At 38.0% G+C, this 18788-nt stretch overlaps 1 pseudogene across 1 annotated transcript; it reads right to left on the minus strand.

Annotated features, from left to right (window-relative positions):
• Window positions 1-14007: 14007 nt before the first annotated feature.
• Window positions 14008-16253, minus strand: LOC149555410 (ent-kaurene synthase CPS/KS, chloroplastic-like; annotated as a pseudogene). Its single transcript, XR_016364482.1, has 5 exons — window positions 15710-16253; window positions 15383-15495; window positions 14911-15284; window positions 14519-14764; window positions 14008-14403 (listed from the first exon to the last, which is right to left on the minus strand). The product of XR_016364482.1 is annotated as an ent-kaurene synthase CPS/KS, chloroplastic-like (transcript).
• Between the last annotated feature and the right edge of the window lie 2535 nt (window positions 16254-18788).

The following is an 18788-nucleotide window of genomic DNA, read 5'->3' on the forward strand; positions in this document are numbered from 1 at the left end:
AACAAACAAAAAGCAAAATATGGATCAAAAGGGACCTAGACTTGCTTTATGACCATTTTTGGTGATTTCACATAGTGCGTACACATTATAACATGTACGCACTATAAAGTACATACACACTATAATGTGTATGCACTATGTGAAAATACATCTCTCCCTATCCCACCATCCCCCATCCCCTACTCTCTCTCTCTCCTCTCCCATCCCCTATTCTCTCTCTCACTCTCTCTCTCCTCTCCCATACTCTACTCTCTCTTACTTTCCCTCTCCTACTCCCTCTCCCATTGCCTACTCTCTCACTCTCTCTCTCTCCAATCCCCTACTCTCTCTCGCTCTCTCTCCTCTCCCATTCCCTACTCTCTCTCTCTCTCTCTTGTTCACCCTCTCCCATCACCTACTCTCTCTCACCCTCTCTCCTCTGCCATCCCCTACTCTCTCTCTCTTACTCTCTCTCCTCTCCCATCCCCTGTTCTCCCTCTCCCATCACCTACTCTCTCTCACCCTCTCTCCTCTCCCATCCCCTACTCTCTCTGTCTCACACACTCCCATCCCCCCTCTCTCTCCCACTACCTACTCTCTATCTCTCCCCTCTCCCATCCCCTACTCTCTCTCTCTTTCTCTCCCTCTGCCACTGCCTACTCTTCCTCTCCCATCCCCTACACTCTCTCACCCTCTCTCTTCTCCCATCCCCTACTCTCTCTCTCACTCTCACTCCCATCCCCCCCTCTCTCTCTCTCTTTCTCCCTCTCCCACTGTGTACTCTCTCTCTCCCATCCCCTACTCTCTCTTGCTCTCCCTCTCCTACTCCGTCTCCCACTACCTACTCTCTCTCTCTTGCATCCCCTACTCTCTCTCACTCTCTCTTAGGTCTCCCATCCCCTACTCTCTCTCACTCTCTCTCTCTAGCTCTCCTATGCCCTCTCCCACCACCTACTCTCTCTCCCATCCCCTACTCTCTCTCTATGTCTCTCTTGGGATAATCTCTCTCTCCCCCCTCTCCCATCCCCTACTCTCTCTCTCTCTCTCTCTCTCTCACTCACATACTCTCATCCTCTCTCTCTCTCTCTCACTCACATACTCTCATCCTCTCTCTCTCTCTCTCTCTCCCTCCCACCACCTACTCTCTCTCTCTCTCACTCTCTCTCTCCCATCTCGTTCTCTCTCTGCCACCCCCTACTCTCTCACACTCTCATGCTCTCTCCCATCCCTTACTCTCTCTCTTACAAACACTCCCATCACCCTCTCTCTCCCTCTCTCACTCCCTCTCACACCACCTACTCTCTCTCTCCCATCCCCTACTCTCTCTCTCTCTCTCTCTCTCTCTCTCTCTCTCTCCCATCCCCTACTCTCTCTCTCTTTCATAGACACACACTCCCATCCCCCCCTCTCCCTCATTAGATCTCTCACACACATTCTCATTGCCCCCTCTCTATCCCTCTCCCACTCCCTCTCCCACCACCTACTCTCTCTCTCACTCTCCACTCTCTCCCCCTCCCATCCCCTACTCTCTCTATGCCACCTCTATTCTCTCTCACACTCTCTCTCATTCCCTACTCTCTCTCTTACACACACTCTCATCCCCCCCTCTCTCCCTCTCCCACTCCCTCTCCTACCACCTACTCTCTCTCTCTCCCATCCCCCACTCTCTCTCTTTCAAACACACACACTCACATCCACCCCCCCTCTCTCTCTCACACATGCACTCCCATCCTCCTCTCTCTCTCGCTCTCGCTCTCCCACTCTATCTCCCACCACCTACTCTCTCTCTCTCCCCCATCCCATACTCTCAATCTCTCCCTCCCATCCCGTACTCTCTATCTTCCACCCCTACTCTCTCTCTCTCTCTCTCCCATCCCCTGCTCTCTCTCTCCTCTCCCATCCCCTACTTTCTCTCTTTGTCACCCCTACTCTCTCTCTCTCACTCTCACACTCTCTTCCATGCCCTACTTTCTCTCACACACACTCCCATCCTCCTCCTCCTCTCTCTCTCTCTCCCTCTCTCGCTCCCTCTCCCACTACCTACTCTCTCTTTGTCATCCCCTACTCTCAATCTCTCTCTCCCATCCCGTACTCTTTTTTCCACCCCTACTATCTCTCTCTCCCATCTGCTACTCTCTCTCTCTCTCTCTCTCTCTCTCTCTCTCTCTCTCTCTCTCTCTCTCTCCCATCCAGTACTCTCTCTTTGCCACCCCTACTCTCTGTCACACTTCCTCTCTCTCCCATCTCATACTCTCTCTACCACCCTTACTCTCTCTCACTTCCTCTCTCTCTCATCCCCTATTCTCTCTCCCCTTTTCCATCCCCTACTCTCTCTCTCTCTCTCTCTGACACACACACACACACACACACACACACACCTCTATGACTCTTGCTCTACCTCTCTTCTTCCCTCTTTATGCACTATTTAGGTCTCGATAGTGTGCACACACTAGAGCATGCACAAACTATTAAGACTCAAATTTAAAAAGCTCTAAATAGCACATGCACGCTATAGTGCACACAAACTATTCAAACCTTTGCATTCTACCAAGCCAAAGGCTTGGTTTTGCCATGGGGATCTGACCCAAAGGTTTGGAGTCTGTAAACTAGTCCGAGACATGTTTTGTGACAAACATACAAAAAATGATTGATTTTTCTTGTGTGCTCTCCTTCAAGATTCCTCATGGTTAAGCATGGATAAGATCAAGTTACATGACATTGTAGGTCTCTGTGTTAGCTATATAACCATATAATTTATTTTTTATTTGAACTATTTCAAGCCTTTTATCTATAATCTCTTTTGAATGTATGTCCATTTTTTGTCAAAAACCAACATGTACTAATTGGGCTATAGATTTTAGCTCGTTCATCAAATTTTTCAACAACTTAGTTTTTCAGAAACTAGAGTCCATTCTACACACTTTGAAAAAAAAAAGTTTTGATTTTAGATTAGTTTTCAATCATTTCTAGGGGGAGCACATAGATATTTCACATTTTTGGGATGTGACTAGTTAAAAAATTCATTTAAAAAAATACACATTATAAAATTACTCAAAAAATTTGGGATAAACTACATAGTGTTAAGTAACTTTTGACTAGAGTGATTAAAGAATTTATAAAAAAAAATTAAAATTTTAGGGGGGCTGGTGGGAATCAGTTTTTCTGAGTTTTTTCCAATCATCAATATTTCTAAGTTTGTTTCCTAGGGTCTTATGGCCAAGAGTGGGGTCTCCAGGAGTCTCATTCTTGCTGAAGCTGGTTGTGATGGATCTTCTCCTGGGGTGAGTTCTCAGAAGAAGGATACATTTTATGTTAGTGAGTGTCAAAAGGTAAATAAGGTTAATGGATGCTCTCTGCATAGTCAGGATTGGCCTATGCTGGTTATTCCTCCAGAAGCAGAAATGGAAGATGTGAACTATTTGGCCACACATGCATTGATATGCAAGTTTCTTGGTATCCAAATTTCCCTGTCAGCTCTAGAAGCCTAGATTCACCGTTCATGGTAGGTGGAAGGTGATATGGATATTATATTGGTTGGTAATAGCTACTTTGTGGTGAATATCTCTTGCATGTCAGATCGAAACCAGGTCTTTGAGGGGGGCCCATATTTTTATGACAGTGTTGGTCCTTTTGTCAAGCCCTGACATACAAGGTTCAATTCTGCTGAGAATTTTCCTTCAAGGGTGCCCATTTGGGTGTACTTGTCGTGGCTTCCTTTGGAGTTCTGGCATGAGGATATCTTGCAACAAATTGCTACTGTGGTTGGAAAGCCAACTACTATAGAACATCAATCACTGGACAAAAAGGTTATTTCTTATGCCCGTATTTGTGTTGATATTGATTTAAATAATCTTTTGCCATATTCTTTAGAAATTTTCCTAGGCTCTGCTTCTTGGATCCAATAGCTAGACTATGAATTTATTCTCTTTTGGTGCCGCATTTTTCATGCATATGGGCATTTACAACGTCAATGCCCTCAAGCTCCCAAAGGCAATGGTACCTCTGTTGGGTTCTCTAGTCCAAGGATGGCCAATGATGGTAAGGGGAAGGGTCATAATGTTAGTACTGGAAAAGGAAATTTTTAGACTGATAGTATAGGAAAAGAGAAAGCTCAAATGAAAATTTCAAGTTAGAGGCAAGGGCAATCTAGTACTTCTACTACTGATAAGGATGGTTTTATCCTAGCTTGAACCCATGCTAAGGGGTAGGGTCAAAAGCGATCTCATCTAGATCAACAAGTGGACTTAGGGTTCAATCATTTTGAGGTTCTTGAAAACATGGTCATAGAAGAAGGTATTCCTATAGAGGCTCAGTGTGCAGCTATTGGCTTAGAGGGGAGGAGTTCTACCCTTCATGAAAACCAAGATGTTGTAGTTCAACAGTTGCCAGAGACTTCTATTGGCCCTGAGTCTAGTGCCCTTGTGGTTTCTCCTGCTCCACAAGAAAAGGATATTCTTTTAGCAGATTTGGTTAAAGATGTGTTTACTTCTGGTAAAGGTAAGGGATCTTCTCTTACTTTGGGCCTGATGTAAAGACCATTTAAGAAAGTCTCTTTTGCTACTCCCTCAAGAGTTAGTCGAAAGCAAGATGAGGAAAAAATTAAACTTATAGGGGATTTACTGATAGAGTCTGGGGCTATCAAGACCTTGGATGAGCATTTTCCCCACTCTACTCAATGATTATTCTCTCATGGAATGTAAGGGGGTTGAATAGCATCACCAGACAAAAAGCTATTTACGAGTTGGTGGTTGAGCATTCTCCGAATATCCTTTGTATCTAGAAGACCAAACTTTCAGTGGACTTCATGTTTAGATGTGCTCCTAACATTTGGTTTCTAGGCCAATGTCAGTGCATTAGTGCTTTTGGGAGTTATGGTGGTCTTGCTATTTGCTAGGATCCAAGGAATGTAATGCCACTTTATTGGGTCTCTTGCCTCTCAGCTCTCTCAATGGTTGCTTCCTCTCTAGAAATTGGAGAGATGATTCTTGTTACTAATGTGTATGCTCCTATTGATCTCCCTGGAAAGATTAAGCTCTAGGATCATATTAGGCATGTCAGAAGCTGTCATCCTTTCTTGCCTTGGATTGTGGCTGGAGACTTCAACTCTGTTCTCAGTCTGGAGGAGAAGAGAGGTGGGCTGGCCCACTTGGGTCCTTCTTCTAAGCTTCTTCGATAGAATATTGATCTTTTACATCTCTCTAATGTCAAACCTCTCAATGGGCTCTTCACTTGGAACAATCGAAGGGCTGGTAATGATGCTATCTCAGAACACTTGGATAGGTTCCTTGTTTCTTGTTTTTTGAATTCTGGCTCTCTTTCGCTCTCTTCTAAAATTTTTGATTGGAGAGGTTCTGACCATTGGCCTATTAAGCTCACAACTAGTTATGTTGTTGTCCCCAAGAAGCCTCCCTTTAACTTCCAGCTGATGTGGCTTCAAGACTCTTCTCTTCATGACTTAATGGCTCACTGGTGGAGATAGAGAGGCCTTGCCTATGGCACTGCTATGGTCTCCTTCTCTAAAAAACTTCAATATGTTAAAATAAAGTTGAAGCATTGGAACAAGAACTGTTTTGGTAATCTCCACATTATGAAGAAGAGGGCTCAGGATCATCTTGATGTTATTACCAAGCAGATTCAAGATCTGGGTTTTTTTGAAGCTCTTGGCATAGTAGAATCTTGAGCTTCTACTGATTTAGCTAAGTGGAATGTTAGAGAAGAAATATATTGGAAGCAGAAGGCTCATGTTGACTAGCTTTAGGAAGGGGACAAGAACACTACTTTTTTCCATCAATCTGTGCAGGCTCGACATAATAGGAGTTACATTTCTTCTAATGGGACATGTCTAACTTCCTTTCAAGTTGTTTCTAGGGAAGCTATTCAATTTTACTCTACTCTCTTTTTAGATGATTTACCTCTAGCAGAGATTGAGGAGACTACAATCCTTTCTTTTATTCCCTCTGTTCTGACTAGGGAGATGAGTGACTCTCTTATGAGGCCTATTAGTATGTCTAACTTGGAGGAGGTGATCTTTAGCTTGCGGAAGGGAAAAGTTCCAGGGCTTGATGGATTCCCTATTGAATTCTTTTAGGAATTTTGGGATATTATCAATCATGATCTTTTGGATGTGGTTCAAGAGTCCTATTCCAACAAAGAAATTCTTCGGGCCTTGAATGCTACTTTCTTAGTCCTTATTCTGAAGAAGGAAGAGGCTAATCAGTTGGACTTCTTTAGGCCCATTTCTCTTTGTCATGTGGTATACAAAATCATTACTAAGCTCCTAGAAGAGAGGCTTAAAGTTTGGCTTCAAATGGTTATCTCTCAGGAACAAGGGGGTTTTGTGGCAGGAAAATAATTTTTGGATGGGGTGGTTATTGCTTCCAAAGATATTCACTCTATGTCTACTTCTAGGAAATAGGCAATGTTCATTAAGTTTGATATGGCTAAGGCTTATGACTGAGTCAATTGGGATTTCTTATGGAAAGTTCTTCTAACTTTTGGCTTCAGTCAGGAATGGGCTAGATGGGTTCTTAGCTATGGCACTACTCCTTACTTCTCGGTCCTTCTCAATGGTGAACCGATGAAGATTTTTGGGGCACCTAGAGGTCTCTACTAGGGAGACCCCCTCTCTCCTTATTTGTTTATCATTATGGCTGAGGGACTTGGAAGACTTATCAAGTTTCATGTTTCCCAAAATTTGATTCATGGATGGAAATGGGGAAATGGTTTGCCCTCTCTTTCCCACCTGTAGTTTGTTGATGATATGACCCTTGTTGGGAGAGCTCGGATTCGGTAAGCTAAATCCTTTTAGCTCACCTTGGATACTTATTTGGCTGCCTCTAGGCAAAAAATTAATGACCACAAGTCCTCTATTTTTTTCTTCAATACTCCTGAGCCTATCCAACAGAGGATTGCTAATATCTTGAGATTTTAGATTAAGTCTCTCCCTCTGACTTACTTGGGAGTCCCTATTGTGGTGGGTAGACAGCCTAGGCATTTTTGGCAAATCTTGCTAGACAAACTTTGTCAAAAGGTAAATCATTGGACTCATAGCTGGCTCTCTACTGCTGGTAGAGTGATACTCCTTCAATATGTCATTCAGGCCATTCCCATATACAGAAGCATGGTTTAGGCTGCCTCGGTGTATTTTCTTAAAGAATTTTATGCTCTCTCTCTCGCCAATTTCTTTGGAGTGGCAATTTTCAAAATACCAAATGGAGCCTCATCAATTGGGATACCATTTGCAGGCCAAAAAAGGAAGGAGGCCTTGGCCTTCATTCTACTATCTTGTGCAATCAAGCTCTTGCTACCAAGCTTTATTGGTGATGGTGTTCTAGTCAGTCTAAGCTTTGGGCTGATATCTTGTAACACAAGTATTTACCTAGTGTTGAACCTTCAGATATTTCCAAGTTTTCTCTTGAGGGAAGAGGTTCTATGGTGTGGAATACCCTCAAGATTGGTGCTCACCTAGTGAAGAGAAGTTTATCTTGGATTTGCAACAGAGGCACTAAGGCTTTATTTTGGAGTGATTCTTGGAATGGGCATCCTCCTCTCTTATCCTCTCATCCACACTTGCAATCTCTTTGTGATTTTTTCCTTTCTATTGGATGGAATAAGGTGGCTCATTATAAGGAGGCTTATAATCTAGGCCTTAGTGTGGGTTACAGATGGAAGAATTCTTCTGATTGGCCGCTGGGTGGCTCTTTGGGAGATCGGTTGGAACTATCCCAAATATTGGCTTCTAGGGAGTGTAGCTCTCTGCAAGACCCTAATGTTTTGGCTTGGGGAGGTGCTTCTTCTAGTAAGTATTCTATTTCTTCAGCATACCTTGTGCTGATGAAGCAACTTTTTAGTGAGGTGGAGGTCTCTTGGTGGAAGAAAGTTTGGAATAGGTTTTCATGGCCTAAGTGTAACATTTTCCTCTAGATTCTAGTTTACAATCATTGTCTTACTTAGGAGAATCTTTGCAAGTGAGTCTTCCAGGGGCCTTCCATCTGTGTTTTATGCCACAAAAGTGAAGAGACTATTTCTCACCTTTTTTTCCAGTAGCCCTTTGCCAAAAAAATTTGGCACTTCTGGTGGAGTGTGTGGGGATGCACATGCTGGCATGTTTCCTAGGTTCATCTAGGCCATTCCCCTTCCAAGACTTCTTTTCTTCAGGTTGCTTGGACTATTGGCCCTTCATTTTTATTATGGCATGTTTGGCTTGAGAGGAATAGGAGGATCTTTCATGATGTGTAGCTTGAAATCAGGCACCTGTGGGGGAAAATTGTTAATTCTCTTCATGAAACACTCCTAGCTAAATGTGACATTGGTGGAGGTTTGGATCCTAGAGATGTAGGTATTTACTCACGCTTATGCTTTCCTTTTTAGGGAAGCACTCCCTTGGTCCCCCACAAGTGCTTTGAGAATGAAGTTAGGCAACACTCTCAGCATGTTAATCGTGAGGGGCATTGGTCTCCTCCTGAGGCGAGCATTCTTAAAATCAACACTGATGACTCTTCTCGAGGAAATCCTAGTCCGACTGGTATTGGGGGAGTTGGGCATGATAATTCTAGTGATATTTAGCTTCTATTTTCTATACACAAGGGCCACCATACTAATAACCTCGTGGAAGCCCTGGCTATCTTGGTTGCAAAGGAACAATGTTGTCAACATGGTTGGAACAGAATTATTTGTGAGACCGATTCGCAAGTGGTTGTGAATTTATTGAATAGTCGGAGCCTTGTGCATGTGGATTGGCATTTGGCTTTGGTTTTTCAGTAGATCATTGAGTTATGCAACTCTCTGGATTCTATGTCTTTTATGCATATCCCTCAAGAGTGGAACAATGTGGCTAATTGTTTGGCTAAATGGGCCTCTGAGCATGGACCGGATTGGAACATTATTGATAATACGATGCTTCCCCTTGATTTATCTTAGATGTTGGTTCAACTTGTGGACCAGGATAAAGCTTTGTAGTTCTCTTTGCATCTTGTGTTGTTCTCCTCTCTTTGTTATTCAATAAAAATTTTACCCCTCTTTTAATTAAATTTTTTTAGGGGGGTCACACTTTGTACTCTGTTATATATTTTTTCAATTAAACAGTACCACTTTCTATGGTCCTTTTTTTTGAGGACCTAAAACTAAACCATTTTGAAAAAAAAAATTAGTAGTTTAGAAACTAGATTCAAATGATTACTACTTTTGTTTTTGTCATATCTTAAAATTTTGAGTGTAACTATCTTCAAATTCTTGTTGAAGTTTATAAATTTCTGATTTTAGAAAAAATGTGTCCACTTATACCCCCCTTTTGGAACCACAACTTGGTGCACTTACCCATCAACAAGGACAAGTTGCAAGAGATAGTTGAAGTAAAAAAGAAATAGGGAAAGTTTTGTATTTAGTTGATGGAATCTATAGCAAAGATGGAGAAAATGATAGCAATCCACAATAAATTGATGACAAATGCAAGAGAAAGAAATCAATTTGGAAGGAGCTAAGAAAAAACTAGGAATAATCATAGAGGGAGTAGGTATGGATGAGAATAAAAAATGAAACTAAGGATATTATTAAATTGTTGATACTTTTATCAGTTTATGTTGACATTTTGTGTTGCCATCAATGCCAAAGAGGGAGTTTGCTAGAAAAAATTCTTCAATTGTATGTTGCCATTGATCTATTAGAAAAATATTAGTATTAACTAAGCAATGGAGTGAAGGTAGTATTAAACATGCATAAGTCAAGATTGACTGAGCAATCATGTAATAATATCATTTCTGTATTAATCGAGAGCTCAAAATTGACTGAGTAACAACATAATACAAGTTGTTTAATAATTAATTGTTTGAGGCTGACTATTTGGATGGTTATTGATTATTTGGAAGGGTATTCAAGATGACTTATCAAAGCTCATGATACATATGAAAGGTTAAATATTGAGGATAAAGAACAAGTTGGAAGATGTGGAATAAGATGGGTATGTGAGTGAAGGCAGAGTAGAAAATTGTGAAAGAAAAGCTATAAAGAATATTCTAATCAATAAGGATCCAGAGGTCAAGCCATAATAGAGTTCTGAATTTGCAAAGGAAGTTGTTTCATGAATTAGGTCAAATTGTTGTTACCTTCTAACCATTGTATTAGTAAAGAAATCTCCTAATAGAGTTTATTGAATAGTCATTTTGTAAATTCTTTAACAAGGTGACATTTCAAGATTGAAGTGTTTGAAGACCTCTAACTAGGCCACTTCTAACAAGGTGATCTAAATCCTCTAACCAGGTCATACTTAATAATATGTATCGTAACCTTTAATAGGGTTGGCTCTTAACAGAATTCACTTCAAAAGAGTGAAAAATATTGTGACTAGTTGCAGAGTGGTTTTTCCCAAATTGGGTTTCCACGTTAAATCTTGGTGTCATTTGTGTTCATATTATTTTCTTAATGCTTTCTTTATGTTTTTGCAAGTTACTAAAGGTTAAAATAGTTTAATATTCACAAGATTTCTTTCTTAACCAAGTTACAACATTAACATATTTATAATCGAGCTGGACAATATTGCACAATTAGTGAAAAGTTTGATTTGACATCTGGGGTTAAGGGATTTATTTTGTAGTAACTTATTCACCTCTCCCCTCATAGTTACTCTCTTCACTTCAAACAATCTCTCCCTATTGTGGCTTCTTCCTCTAGTTTTGGTGATGACCACTGTCAAGGCTTCACTAGATGAGGATTCTTGGTGACTTATTCTCATATCCTCCCTAAGTAGAGTGACCACAACTTCATCATAGACCATTTTTCTCTTAGCAGAATTCGAAGTGCTAACCATTTTAACTATGACATTCTAACTGCTAGGTAAGGAACATGTCAAGATGATAGCTTTAGATTTTTCATCTTGAGTCATACCAAGTGAAGTTGCTTGACATAATAATGTGTTCAGATCATTTATATGATTTGACATCACAGTCCCTTCCTTCATTTTGAGCTTGTAGAGCTTTTTCATAATAAAGATTTTATTTGTAGTAGATGTTGTCTCACACATATTTTGAAGCATATCCCGCACATCCTTTGTTGTCTTTTCATTCAATACATTGAAGAAAACATTTTTAGATAATGAAGGAAATATTGTTACCATCTCCTTTTCATCAATCTTTTCCCAATCTTCATTTGATATTATAGTCAGCTTCTTGGTTCTTCCCCTAGTTGCAAGTGAGAGGCCTTGCATAACCAACAATGAATGCATGTGAACTTTCCTCAAATTGAAATTATGTCCTGAGAATTTATGCACTCTCAAATCTTCTAGGATTCTAGATTTTTAACCATAGCAAGTATGCCAAGCTCTGATACCAATTGTGAAGTATGTTGAAAGTGTCAAGTGAAAAGAAACAGAACAACACGATAAAAGGAGAACACGAACATAGGAATTCATCGCGGTTCACCACAAATTGTGGCTACATCCACACTACAAGAAAAATCTCTTATTAATGTTAAATTTTGATGTTACATCACAACTGTAGCTTCTTCTCTTTGAATATAATATGTTTAATAAGCCTCCAATAAGATATATGTATAGACACTTGAAAGAATTGAAGAGTCAAAACAATTAGAAGAAAAGAATAAAAGTAATAGAAAATAAAATGAATGGTTGTTGGACTTCACAGATACACCCAACAGTGCGGTGAACAATAAAATTGAAACAGATTTCTAAGGATTTGAAAAGATTTTGTAATAACTCTTCGAACCTGTCAATGTTCCATGTAGAATATTCTCGCCCACTTTTTAGATAGTAAGAAAAATAATATTATCTTATATTGCCTTTAGTCTCCTCTATAACTGTTCAGCAGTTAATATATATATTGAGTGTTTGCATTTTGTTAAGCACTTTTCCAAGAGTCCGGCTCTTTAGAATTGTAAAGAGCAATTAGATTGTATTCGTGTTAGTATGAAAGAGCAGAGGCCAGTTACTTTAAAGTCTGATCTAGTTTAATGAATATAAATATTCGTGTACTGAATATCAAAATCAAGCAGAATCATGTTCAATTCCCTAACTTTGAATTTTGTTAATAATTATTCACTTAAAAGAGATTACAGTTCCTAGATTATGTGAAGGATTTCCCTTTTTCATAAATCCATTTTATCTCAACACTCTTGGGTAGAATTTATAAAACAGGATTAAAAAGAACTGTCTGCATATGTTCAAGCATTGCAATAGGAGATGTGAATTCATCACTGTGGAGGTAGAATAGTTGGATAATTTTGACCATATTCCAAAATATCTGCTTGCATTCACGAGGGATCTCACTTGGTTGCAATAATTTTCTGAGTATATTTTGTGTGTTTTCACTTACAGTGAGTCTAATCCATGTTGGTTGTAGATGGCGGTATTAATTTCTGCCATCAATAGTAGACAACTAGTCCACCGTCCAAAGCCCTACTCAACCGTCCATCCACCGTCCATATTAAATAGGAGACAATGAGCCATCTCAATCGCTCCAGCCAGCCGCCCATATTTAATATATTATAACATGTGTAAAATGTATTTTGTATTCAAGAAAGTTCTCAGACCTCTATAAATAGAGGCATTATGTAAGGATTTGAGTATCAGATGTTTATTTGATCATGGTGGATCAGTAGAGCTCATTTTGGGTTTCTCATGGTGGATCATGAGTGGATGGAATGCTGTAGCATTCTATGGATTTGTAATGGATTTCAGATATGTTAATGAGTATTAAGTGTTGTAGCACAGCTTGATGTCTTTGTGTTTTGCTTACTGATTTGAATGTTTATCACTGCATTCGTGTTTGTCTTTGATCCACTTTGTCCACCTCCTTCAAGTGCTATCAGAGCTAATGGAATATGATCCTAGAGATCATGGAGAGCTCAAGAAGTTTAAAATCGGTGAAGAGTGTTGTGGCAATGTAGCCCAACAAGCATGGCATTTGAAGTTATCTTCTGCAAGAATAAAGAGAAGAACAAGTCAAGAGATTGCTATGAGAAACAAAGAAGCTGTGAAAAGAAGAAAGCCAAAGTTGAAGTGTGTTTGAGTTAGTGTTGTGTGACGCTATCATTCATAGATTAGAAGCATGTGGAGCATCTTTGTGCAAGCGGGAGTGCCAAAGAATGCATACACATGACATGGAAGATATTGATCATGGAAATTTTTATTATGTTTGTGTTTGAAATATGTGTGTTAGTTGTTATGCATTAGTTGTTAAAGTTAAGTTAGTTATCTTAGGTGTAATAAAAGGTGAGATGGTGTGCTAAAGCTCGTTGTCATAGTGCAAAGGTCTCTGTGTGTGCTGATTTGGAGTTTAGGTGTTGGAATCTGCATGAGAAAATGTTTAAGGCTTTGTCATATCAAATGTGATCATGTAATAGCAGATTGCTGAATTGATATCCCCCAATCAAGTGACGAAGATTGAATGAGAATTGCTTGTTAATAATCTATTGTAAGGGGTGCATTATCGATTGTACCTGACACCCTAGAGTTTGACTGAATGTATTGATGAACCATGTATCTGAAAAGGATTCCTATAGAATTGGCGAGTACAACGGCTGGGCACCCATGTATCTCGATAGATGGATTTCTTTTTATATGGACTCAATAATTAGTTTGATGCAGATACAAAAGAGAAAGGCCTAGAGTGAGGATAGTTTTCCTATAGTGATGATTCATGGTTAGTAGAACCAATGAATGCTTGGTTTGTAAACCATTGGAGTGCAAAGTTTATGGTGATCTTGAAACCATTTGTGTAATGTTTGAGAAGTTCGTGGTGAGCTTGGAACCACTTCAAAATTGCATTGGTTAGGGGTAAGCCATAAAACCCGAAATAATTATAATAAGGGAAAACAATATAAATGCAGTAGCATTAGTGATAGAAATTAAGGGGGAGTGTTGGCGGTAGATGGCGGTATTAATTTCTGCCATCAATAGCAGACAACCAATCCATCGTCCAAAGCCCTACTCAACCGTCCATCCACCGTCCATATTAAATAGGAGAGAATGAGCCATCTCAGTCGCTCCAGCCAGCCGCCCATATTTAATATATTATAACATGTGTAAAATGTATTTTGTATTTAAGAAAGTTCTCAGACCTCTATAAATAGAGGCATTATGTAAGGATTTGAGTATCAGATGTTTATTTGATCATGGTGGATCAGTAGAGCCCATTTTGGGTTTCTCATGGTGGATCATGAGTGGATGGAATGTTGTAGCATTCTATGGATTTGTAATAGATTCCAGATATGTTAATGAGTATTAAGTGCTGTAGCACAACTTGATGTCTTTGTGTTTTGCTTATTGATTTGAATATTTATCATTGCATTTGTGTTTGTCTTTGATCCATTCTGTCCACCTCCTTCAATCCACTCAGTAGCATCCTCAATAGATGTTGCGGGATATTCTTTCACGAACAATGATAAAGAGTTGAGCTTTCCTTGCTTCATCTCCCTCTGAAATAAATGAACAATTTAGTCCTCCATTGAAATCTGTTATATGAATAATTAAGCTCATTATTATTCATTAAGTAATACAAAGCCTGATTTTGTTGATGGAAATGTTCAATACCTTGTAGCTCTGACTGTCATTCAAAAGGCGCCCACAAGTATTCAGGAGTTGCATAAGCCTCTTATACTCGTGATGGTGGATCATTTGCTCGAAAAGCTTAGGGCCAATAAAAAATAGTGATGTAAAAATAATTGGTTCCAAGGCAATTGATGTTTTCCCATTTTCCATGTGTTCTTCCAGAGATGGTATACATCCAGTTTTGGTTCATTCAGCTTCCTTCATCATTGAGATTGCCAGTTCGTACCACTATAAAATTAAGCACAAAAAAGTTCTCACATATTGTTACCCTAGTGATCTGTTGTTTGCAAAGCTTCTCCAAGTAAATTTTGTTGGCATCTATAGAATATAAATAAAATGCACACATAATTTATGTTCAAGGGAGATATACCCACAATTTCTCTTAACTGAGTGCTAATGTCCCAGCCCTGGAAAATCCATATATCTTGAGCAATATCATTCACAGTGTTATAAATAGAAGAGAATAATTTTTTCACATTAGCTGAACAATTACATAAAACTATTGGGTCCCATCTGCATAACATTTGAAACAAAGAAAGTTAGCAACTCTTCTCTATGTTTATATTGACAACCACCATAAATTCTTATCAAATTCACAGTTTAACAATGGTGGTATTATTATTCTTGTAATTTTAAAAAAACTACCCACTTTTCCAACTTCTTCAAATCCTCTTGTTGAACTGCTTGGCAGATATTGAAGTCTTGTTTGGCTAAAGACAAAAATAAATCCTTTCCTGTAAATGGAATCCTGTAATACAATTCAAAGGTCATCTACAAGCCTATAGATTTTAAACTTTAGGTAAAAGTGAAGGGTTATAAAGATATGGGGATCCAGTCAAAAGGTACCTAGAAGAGGTCTCTCCAATCCAAATATCATGAAAAGAAAATGCTTTCATGTATAGCAGATGTTCTATTCTCTCCAAACCAGCTATCCAAGGGACATCCAGTGCATGCTTAACCTGTAAAGAACACAATGACGCACAATACTAATGTCATAAATAAATTTAAAAATTTGTGCTTTGCCTCTACCTTTAAACATCACACATTAAGGAGAAAATTAAGTTAAAAAAGATGTCAATTTTAATTATTTAACACTTTTAGTGTTAGAATGAAGCTTAGTGTGTGCTGTTTAAGCCGTTGGATGCTTTGCAATCTAATAAATAAATTGATTACCTTTGCTTCAACATCTTTGAGAGCTCCACTTTGATCACTCATCTTGATATTTTCAAGATAATTTTGGGAGAATGATTTTGCTTCTTCAAGAATTCTTTCACCTGGGAACATCATCTGAGATGCCTTGTATAAATTCAGCAATGCTATAGTAGCTTGGCCACTATTTTCTAGAAATGGTAGGAAGTCACTATCCCTTAGGTAACTGAAAAAGACATCTAGACAATTTTTGCTGATATCAAATTAATAGGAAATGAAAATGGAATAAAAGACTTAAAAATAAAATTCAAATTAACTCTTGTACATAATCAATCTTTGACTTAGAAACTACATGCCCAAAATTTCACATTTTTCAAAAGACTTGGAGACATGTCATATCCATTCCATCGCAAGATCCTGAAACTGATAGAATTGGTCATTATGTCTGATGCTGATGGCATTCCTTCAACCATTTCATTCTCTATCCAAAATCTGCCCAGGAAGAATATTTATTTCAAACAATATGGAAATCAATTCATAAAATATACTACAATTAGTCAGAAAAATATCTCCCAATTACCTATAGACATCATCTAGAACCTCTTTTATCTCAAGTTTGAAATATTTTTCTATACCCAAGCTCTCCAAATGATTTACCATTGAGAGGCCAAGAATCAAATTGATAGGATAAGCACCATGCATTGCACCAACAAACAAATGTCTCTTACATTTACATGATCATTATAAAAATATCATCAAACTATGTAATAGAATATTTAAAGACCAACCTGTATCATAAGCAGAAAGAGATGAATATCTTCTCTTAATTTCCAAGAACAACATATTTATCCTTCTAATATTATCATCTATGCACATCGAACCAAATGATTTGTTCTCTCTGTTCTCTTTCTCAGCCTGCCATATAACGAGATGAGTGGTTATCAAATTTACTATAAACACGATGATTAAAGTAAACATAAATGTAAAGAGTACATTAGGTAATATAGTTAAGTGCTTGTTTGGTTGCAAGCATATGAATGGAGAATAATAGGAAACGACTATTTCAATAACAACTATTTTTTGGAATGGGTATAAGCTCATTTTAGAGGCAAAATAGAAATATGTATTCCTATTCCCTATTCCAATTGATGAACCAAACAAAACATAGAAAACATACTCCAAATTTTCTATTCCTATTCCAACAACCAAACAGACCTTAGTAAGTACATTGGAAGAATCTTCAACACTCATAGATTTCGCTTTCTGATGTATTCTTGTATTGAAATTCTTTCTTCCATTGAAGTTGAAATTAGAGGCCCCTAAATTAAAGATATTATTACAAATCAGTTCAAGAAAACTCAATAACAGAATTGATTATGAAATAAATATATGAATGAGTATAACATTGTAGATTGTGCACTAATCGTACCCTTCCAAACTGTAAATAAATTGGACTATGAGCAGAGAAAACACAAATGCTTAACAACAAAATTATTGTAGTATTCAACTATGTTCTTCATAAGCCTCTAAAAGCTGACTAAGGTTGCAACTTTTATAATGACTATAGACAAAAATATAAATTAAAACGAGTAGGAATGCTTTAGAATTTATCTAAAGAAGACATTGGCGTGATATAACCTGCAGATCTTATGAAGACATGGTATTTTGTATCTCTGGACCGCCCTTGAAGATTTGAAGATGGCAGCTTAGGAATTGCATAGTTGGCAGTAGTGGAGATGTTAGAAAAACTAAGTGCTGTCATGGAAAATGAATTCGTAATGGTGACCACAAAGCAATTAAATCTATACAAATCAGTTGTTTTGCCTTAACCCTTGTTCTCGGCTTCTTATAGAGAGGAAGGAAAGAAACAGAGAAACTTCCCGGCAACGAACAAGCCGATTAGAATCAGGCTTTTTCATACTACTTTTGTTCTAGAAGGAATGTTCAGTTTCTTCTGAATGGATGCTTTATTTGCGCTTATGCAATAATAATAGTCAATGTTTGTGTAAGATCATGCGATGATATTCAAATATTGTGTTTAATGCAAGTAGACTGTTTTTTTGAATAATTCATTTTTTGTACCTACTTTGTGCGATGATATTCCCGAGGAATCACATCTGTGATCTGTGCAAGACAATATTTTCCAGGCTTTGGAAAAACCTCGCTAATATTTGACAATATTAGAAGTTCCAAGTTCCAACAACTGTTTATGAGCCTTTTCTGGTACAAGTAGCGTCTGCATATTGAATTGCTTTATAAAATTGAAATGATTCTATTTGAATTCCATATAATGTATGTTTTGGCGGTATATGTAAAATCTGTGTGTCAATATGAAAAAGATTTATTATAATTTTGATTTCTGAGAATCCTGGATACGAAATACCAGGGCTCCTGTGCATAAAAACATTTGTGACCAAACATAGATGTTAATGACTGCCAAATTGATGCAAATGTCAAATGTTTGAGATGCTTTGTCAAATGTTTGAGATGCTCTGGGCCCCCTCAGTCTGGTGGGTAGGCTTCTACAGGTATAGATACCCATAGCTTTTGTCATATCTGATCATTCCAAACCTTACAAACGTGCGTACGCTATTCATTGATTGTCCTCTCAGCTACCACTTTGTCACAACCTATTTTCCCATCCTCAAATTAATCGGTATCCTTATTGCCATGTACTCCTTATATAATTATTGCATGAAACTAATTCCGAAATGGAGGATCAAGGTCCCATGGGGGCACTGGCTACGATGCAACTTATTTGCACCATGTCCTTAACAATTTCCGTTAGTCCCTTTCCATTTGTCTTGCACTGTCAGTCTCCTATCGAACCTCAATAGCTATTCATTTGATTTGACAATGTTATGGGAAAATGTAAACAAATGTCTTTTACCTTCTTTAATTATCTTTATAATTTTTTATGTGTGAAATATGAAATTTAAAGAATATTTTTATATATAATATTTTTATAATATAATTGTAACATAATTTAATAATATATTAAATATCTCAAATTCGTATAAATAATTTTATATTATTAAAATTTCTAATATTATTCTTATACTTAAATCTTATTTGCAATATTTAAATATAAAAAATTATCAAT

Source organism: Cupressus sempervirens, chromosome 5 (assembly GCF_028749045.1).
Source record: "Cupressus sempervirens isolate cs-2001-9-10 chromosome 5, ASM2874904v1, whole genome shotgun sequence".
Lineage (NCBI taxonomy): Eukaryota > Viridiplantae > Streptophyta > Pinopsida > Cupressales > Cupressaceae > Cupressus > Cupressus sempervirens.